At 34.9% G+C, this 8,224-nt stretch overlaps 1 non-coding gene and 1 pseudogene across 1 annotated transcript; both read right to left on the bottom strand.

The window, feature by feature from the left end:
* Nucleotides 1-2,484: 2,484 nt before the first annotated feature.
* Nucleotides 2,485-7,921, bottom strand: LOC132061482 (probable F-box protein At5g04010; annotated as a pseudogene).
* Nucleotides 5,634-5,738, bottom strand: LOC132061707 (small nucleolar RNA R71). Its single transcript, XR_009416127.1, has one exon. It is a non-coding gene; the product is annotated as a small nucleolar RNA R71 (small nucleolar RNA).
* Nucleotides 7,922-8,224: the final 303 nt, after the last annotated feature.

Raw genomic sequence — 8,224 nt, 5'->3', positions numbered from 1 at the left:
AAAATTAAAATTGCCTTTAAAATTTTTTGATGACACTTTAAAAGATGATTTAATGGGGTAAAAAAAAAGGGGGTATTTTAGAATTGATTTTGTGATTTCTTCAAAACTCAAAAGGGGGCCCCCTAATATTTACTCTCATAAAAAAGCGTTTGTCCAAATGTGGACGTAACTTAAAAAAAAATAAATGAAAATAACTTGTAAGACAGATCAAATTTCAATGATGAATATAAATGTCCTTTTTCCCCTAAATTATATGCACTTTTTTGTATGTGTTTTTGGTCTAAAAAAATTTGTTAAATTACAAAAAAATACAAACAAATAAAAGAAAATCTTAACTCATGAGACCTTTATCTTTCCCCCGCAATTGTTTAACAACCCCCCCTTGATAATTTTTTCGTTTGAAATAGATAATCGAGCCAAAAGGTTGCTCACGATCGAGCTAAAAGTGTGCGATCAATTCATACGTCCTACCAATATTCACGAAAATCATCTATGTTTTTTAGTTTTGCTGATAATTAAACAAATAATTTTGAGCAAATTATAGATAGACATTTTCATTTACATTCGACTTCTAGGACTTCATGAATTTCTTTCCTCCGCATTTGGTGCTCAGTATATATATTTCAAAATATCTTTCAAATTTTTTTTTTTATCTTGTTTAGTGGAGTATTTTGAGAATTTGATGTGTCATCATCATTCATCAAGAAACCCTTTTATTCCGATCCTTGACAATCCACACCATGCAAAAGGATTTTGAAGTGACATTAAAAAATGAAACCCCCTTCCAGAGGTTGGAAGAAATATGACTTTTAAAAAATGTAACAATCGCCACAAAGAAACACAATTTCATCTTTAATATATCGATAAATAGTATCTAAAAATTTTTTAATAAGCTACTTTATGAAGGATCAATGTTTTATTCAACCAAAAACTTGGCCGCTAATTTTTTTTTTTCAAGTCTTTTCCTGTCCATGGGCAAATCACTAAAAAAGTTTAAATTAAAAATTACCCAAGATTATCTTTACTACAAAAAAAAAAAAATACAAAGATTAGTGACAATTAAAATAAAAAAACGGTAAAAAATCCGAAAAATAAAAAACAACAAAAGGGTTTTTGTTTTTTTTAAAATTTAAAGATTCAATCAATACCTCAAATATTAAGATTTTTTTAAAGATCAACAGAAAAAAAAGTTTTTTTTTAAGACCCAATGGTATAAACTATTTATACAAAACAATAGATATAAAATTCAAATAAAATATCAATTAAACATTACATTTAAAAAATATTAGAAAAAACTTAATGTAAACAAAGTAAAATTATTATCTGATGAGAAAAATATTTAAATATATAAATTTCAAACAATTATATCTCATAATATAACTTAGAGAATATTAAGTAGATTACACGATAACTATAGAAAGTAGTAGACAACAAAGCTACTTGTATAATAAGGTAATAATAAAGCTAATCTTTTTAGTAAGCACTCATCGCTAATGCAAATTATGAGTAAACAGAGTAACAATAACGAATTAGTAATTGGATAATGGAGTATAGGGTTTCAAACAAATATTTGAAAATACGTATTTGTAAAATTAAAAAAAGAAAGGAAGAGAGGAGCGTGTAGTGCAGTAGGACCCACATCTTAATAGCTTTAAGCCCTTTCAGATCCAAACGAACGTTGTTAAGCACAATAAGTTGAAAAATTTTTAATTTAAAACAATGCTTTTCATTTCTAAATATTGAGTTTTCTTGTAAACAAAGGGGCTATGACTAATAAGTATAATTTAGAAAGTTTAGTGGGATTAGACTATTACGTGATTTATCAAAAAATTTGGGAAATTTAGATATCACAAGGGATTAATATTCAAATGGTTTATATTTAGGTATCACAATGTTTAGACTTTTCCCAAATGGTTTTTTAAAAAATTTTTCCCAAAATCAAGTTAAAAAAAAACTATTGTTCAAATATTATTTTTTTAGTTTTTTTTTTTTATTAAATAGGAGGAGAAAAAAAAAAAAAGGGAGAAGAGAAAACTGGGGATCCCCCTCGCAACAAAATGGAATTCGTAGAACAAATTGAAATCTAAATCCCTGCATTGTTCAAATATTGCTCCTAACCGATTAGTAACTAATTAATTCCAGTTTAGTGAATATTTTTTTTAAAACTTTTTTTTTATTGCGTAGGGGGTAGGGAAAGTAGAAATGGGGATACCGGGATAACCTCACCAAAGGGAAATTTTGATAAAACCTATATTTCAGATCGTAATGGTGAATAGAGCTCTAGATCCCTAGATTACATTCAAATATTGTTCCTAACCGATTAGTAACTACTTAATTCCAGTTCAGTGAATATACATGTCCGCTGGAAGGTCCAAATTAATCAACTCAATGAATTGATTCACTCGTGTGAACATTATGCAGAAACAATTACAACACAAATTTCATTAGAAAAACCGTAGGCTAAAAATTCCAATTCCACAATATTTACACATCAAAGGGTAAAAGAAAATGCTGCAAATACCTAAATTATCTTCAACAAATAGATATCTCAACTCACTATACTCAAAATTCCAGCACTTATCTTCTCCACCATTGCTCTTCCATCTTCAACCTTCAACCCTAGCCATAAATCCTTGAGACCGCTAACGGTGTCCCTTGAGCAACACCCCGGTGTCGGTAGCTCCCTCTGAGCACCACCCTTCCTAACCCTAAAACAAACCTACCTTTCCCTTTGCAATTCATCACACAGTAACCTTCCAAAATTACATCCCATGTTACCCTCAAGTCTCTCCAGGGTATCGAACGGTCCTAGGTCTCCATATTCTTTGCGCTTGGAAAGCCGATTTGTTTTGCTAATCCTAATAAGAGAATTAAAAAAAGAAGTAAATACATTTAATTATCAATAAGATTCAATAACTTATATATAAGCAACTAAAATGGGTTTTTCCACTATTTGTAAGGAATGAATACACTTGATTATCAAGTGAACTCACTAGTTACTAATTATTGAGAAGATTTAACCGTTTATATACCTATATATTGAATTAAAGTTCGTTTTTATTTATAGAATGTAGACTTAATTATTGGACAAAATATACTTTATCAAGGAAATCAACAATTTATATATACACAAAGAAAGTTCGTTCTTACAATACCTGTAAAGAGTCTACACAGCTAATTATCGGGGAGAAAAAAATAAACTTAATCATCAAAGAGAATTAACAGTTTATATGTATAAAGGAAAGTTCTTTTTACGTACAGTACTAGTAAAGAGGGAATGCACTTATAAATTATAAACGAAATTCAACACTTTACGCTCATATATACAAGAACATTTACTTTAAAGTGAATGCAACAATAATCAAAAGATTCAACAGTTACATATATGAAATAATACATACAGTTTTAGACGAAGAAAATTCAATCGAACACACGTACCTCCGCCACTGCTTTCCGACATCGATATCGAATCGAAAAATGCCCTTCTTGTCGAAACTAAGTTTGGACTTCCATGCTTAACTAAAGTAACCTTAGATGTAGAGTTTTTGTATATGTTTAGTGCAAATATAATGTTAAGGGAAATATGAGGTTTTCACAAATTTCCTTAACCGAAGTGTTACTCGCTCGTCTTACCGAGGGCGTATAAATCACGGTAAGTGATCGTGAATTTTGGCAAATATTTATGTCTTTCACTAGAAGTGTTGCTTGTTTTTAAGTGTTTTTACATCGTTTCTTATGTTATTTTGGTGTTTTGTAGGTTGGTTGACTAAGGAACGGAAATGATAAGAAATCTTTGAAAAATGGACAACTTGAGCAAAAGGACGATTACAGAATTTCGGTTACGGACCGTAACGTGATCCGTACCCCGAGAGGGAAGATCCCCGGACACGTCTTCTAAAAGGACGGTCCGTAACTCATGTTACGGGTCGTAACGTGTACCGTAATCTGAAGGAAATTTCCCGAAGAAGCCCAAGTAGTGTGCCGTATTCACGAGAAGGTCCGTAATGGCAGTTACGGGCGTAACGCATTGGCCACCGAACATCAAGCCATGATCCGTCAGAAGATACGGACCGTAACCTCGTGTTACCGTCCGTCGCAGTTGTCGTAAATTCAGTTGACCTAATATCAAGCCGACAAAGGACGGAACCGAAGAGCGGACCGTAACACCGTGTTACGGTCCGTAACGATACGCGCGAGGTGTTTTTGTCGAGAACTTTGGCGCGATTTTTGGCCCTATAAATACTTAAAGTTAGGTTTTTAACAATGATTCGATCTTTTGGGAGCATTAACTTTAAACTGATATTTGTAAAGTGGTTGGAGCATTTAAAGACCAACTTCACCCTCATTCCACACTCGTATTAGCATTGTAAGTACATTATATTAACTTTTAAGCTTTCTTTGTTAACCAAAATGATGAGTAGCTAATTTTAATTCTAAGGTTGGACTCCATGATGGGTATTATGTGAATGGGTTTCCACTATTGATATATGCATAATGGTTGTTGGTATTTATTCTATCTTTATGCGTTAGCGTTGAGTAATGATTGCAAGCATTAGCCTAAGCCATTATACTAACTTTTGTTGGTAAGATTGAATAACAATGACAGTGGCGGTGGCCTCGTTTAATAGACTAACTTATAGGGATAATTAAACAAGTCTAATCGGCATTATCAGTCACTCTTTCGTTCAACTCTTTCACATTTGGAAAAATCATAAAGAGGGAAATACTACTTAACCGTCGGGAAACATTGATAGGAAGTCCTTAAAGAGATCAAGTGCATACTCTAGAACAACCATTAGAAGTATATCACATTGAAACTTTGAAGCATGATATCTAATCAAAGTTGGGAACACAACCTTAGTCTCTCTCTCGCATTAAGTACAATTCAAGTCAAAGTATTCATTTACATTACACGACTTAAATATTTCAAACTATTCGGAATAGGATTAAAGCCTTTAAAGACTAGTATACGCATACAATTAGTACCCTTTCTCTTCATATTCCCGCTGGATTCGACTCAACCTTGTTTGGGTTATTATATTTGACAACGACCGATTTACGCCGCTCAGTGTGTTTGAGCGTATCAGATTTTTTGGCACCGTCGCGCAAGATGGAATACGGTTTTGAAATTACCGATTGTTGTGTACTTTTCGTTTAAAACTTTCCATCACACCTTGTTTATCGTTTTGGTGAACTGTGTGAATACGGCAGAAGACATAATCGAAATCGAAACCAAGGTGGAGTTCCAAGTTGAAACCCCCGCATAAGAAGAGGAGGAAGATGAGAATATATTTGCGGAATTCATCGGTGGCGGTGTAAACGCTCGCAGCCGGTCCCTCCTAGAATCGGAAATGCTACTTTTAAAATTGATAGTTCTAATATCGCCTTCTAAAACTCAAGGTTATTTCGGAAATTCTTCGAGGGATCGTCACCCGATATTTGAAGAACTTCCCCGCACATATGTGCTCAACAATCTCAAGGTGTTGTTTTCTTTGATGCACTTCCGATTGACGGTCTTCAAATATTCCTTCGCCGGCCAAGGTGGAATAGCGAGCTTCCAGCAATTCTATTCATACTGGAGCGAGCTAGCCAATACATTCTCGGGCTGTGGTTCTCGCACAAAAAAAAGGTCGAACCTCGAGATAAGATCTTTGAGTTCAAACAAATCCCGGGGGAACAATTATATTCGGCATGGGAGCGTTCAAGTATTATCTAGCTCAATCTCCAACTCACGGGTTTCCGGATGCTATTCTGAGAAATTCTACAATGGCTTAGATACAAATAAATCGGTTGCCGTCAATACCGCCGCGGAGGATGCTTCATGGGATAAGTCATTTATCAACATTACCCGTTTGCTTGATAAACTCACCACCCACAATCAAGCTTGCATTCAACCGGATAGTGAGAGTCTCTCTTATGGTAGTCCATCACTAGTCTGTTGCAAAAAGAAAACACGAGAGAGATCGTACCTTTATCAATTGCAAACCACGGTGGATCTATTATAAAGAAGTTGGCGTAAAAGAATGCACGTGGGTAAATGTTGTTGAGGAGTTACCAACTCATCCACGGGATGTATCAAGTCCACGAAAGGGGATGTACCAAGATGGGCAACAATATTATGAAGATGCTAATTATGTCAACAACTCGAGGAGGTTATCAAAGGCAAAATTATCAAGGTCCTGCCATCACCCATGGCAAAAGCCTCAACACCAATGCGGAACAATTATAGCGTAAATGATTAGGGAAATCCAAATCAAGGGAATTACAATAACAACAAGTATGGCAACAGGCTACAACCCCTACATTCCACCAAGGGGGCAAGATCAAGTTCCCGACAATGGAGAGACAATTCAAATTAGCAAACTGCGCTGGCAATCTTAATGATTACCGTTGAAAGCCGAAAAGTATGATACGTAAAATGCTAATGAATCAGACGGGAATCGAAAGTACAATAAAGGGAATGTCTCGGGTTCAACTATATCATTCGGTTGCCATTCGAAGCTCAATACGCAATTCAGAGACCTTTCGTGAGAAGTGCATACTTTCAACGGACAACTACCAAGTACGATACAAAGCCCAAATCCGAAAGGTAGTGGGGTAAACTACGTGGAGTACGTAGTCGCTATTAGCACCCGAAGTGGAAAAATACTTCAAGAGGAGGAAGTCCCTATTATAGCTGAAGAGGAGCAAAATCTTGATAATCTCAAGGCACAAGGAGAAAAACATGAAAAGGGGAAGGCAAAATTTTCTGGTGCTCTACGCCCTTTGACTCAAATGTTTAAATCTTCACTGCCTTTTCCTCAAAGACTAGTGAGGAAAACAAAAGATGACAAGTGTTTACGATTTTATGATCAACTCAAGCAATTGACGATGAACATTTCTTTCATGAACGCTGTCCAAGAAATGCCTGGGTTTGCTAAGTATTTGAAGGATCTCTTAACAAAGAAGAAGAAGCCATTGAAACACGACACTGTGGGTATCACTCATCGCGTTAGTGCTATTATTTCCAAGGCCACAGTGCAAAAAAGGAAAGATCCTGGAGCATTCACCATTCCATGCACCATAGGGTAGCAGGATTTTGCCAAGGCGTTGTGTGATAATGGGGCTAGCATAAATCTTATGCCCCTTGATATTTTCAAGAGATCAAGATTAGGGATATTTTCAAGAGATCAAAATTATGAAGTGTTGAGTGAGAAGGGTAATGAGTAGAACAAAGGGATTGCCATATTTGATCTAAAGACATAGAAGTGGACCATGATTTGCAAACACATGAAGCTATGGCTAAGATGTTGCAACAAAAGACGACATGAAACCTAGATTGGATTCCATTTGATTTCTTCAGCCTCTTTACATGTTTTATTACTGTCAGTTGATACTTTTAAATATGATTTCGTATGTGAAGATCTTCGACGTCTTTATATTTAGTTTGTTACATAAAGCGTGAAGTATTTATATAACATAAATAATTTTATCATCATTGAGTTTTTTTAGAATATGAAAACTTGTTGAGTGCAATTATAAATGGACGATATATATTTATGATAGTAATTACTAATACTGTTAAAAATAATAATTGTTTGGGATAAGTTGTCATAATTAATTTATTTTTTCGTTTGCCCGATTTGTCTTTATAAATCGAAAAATAAATAACCAGAACCTAAGCCCAAAGTTGATCAAACCGATCGACTAAATATTTACCTTATTTGGACCTTTTAAATAGCAACGTCGCGTGGCACCCCTAACCTCCAAATCCTGGATCCGCCTCTGGAAAAAGGCCCGTGAAAAGACCCCTCACACCTCCTTCGAATTTAAGAACGTGTCTTGCAACATCCATAGGCCTTGTATACTTCACAACCGTTGAGCCAACACTTGCCAATGCACCCTGTGCTTGCAATATATGAATGACAAAGGCACTTCTCATTAGAGTTTTTACTTTAATACAGTGACAGTGTATAATTCTTTTACACTATCACACCATTTAGAAGATAACTCCAGGTAACTATATTTAAGTATGATGTGGTAACCTAGAATATAGGGGCAATGTCGTTTTGACGTAGCATTGAATCCTACTTTGTGGGATTTAATTAATTCTGAATTGTTTAATTCAGAATAAAGGGGCTCATTATGCCAGTTGAGAGTAGGAAAACGGTTCTGTGTTTGATTCTATTACATTCTACCTCATCATATCACATTTTGTTCTGCATCTGATCCCCAATTCCTGCTC

This window comes from Lycium ferocissimum, chromosome 6 (genome assembly GCF_029784015.1).
Source record: "Lycium ferocissimum isolate CSIRO_LF1 chromosome 6, AGI_CSIRO_Lferr_CH_V1, whole genome shotgun sequence".
Taxonomy (NCBI): Eukaryota; Viridiplantae; Streptophyta; class Magnoliopsida; order Solanales; family Solanaceae; genus Lycium; species Lycium ferocissimum.
The sequence above is the reverse complement of the archived record's forward strand: the minus strand, read 5'-3'. Positions and strand labels throughout refer to the sequence as shown.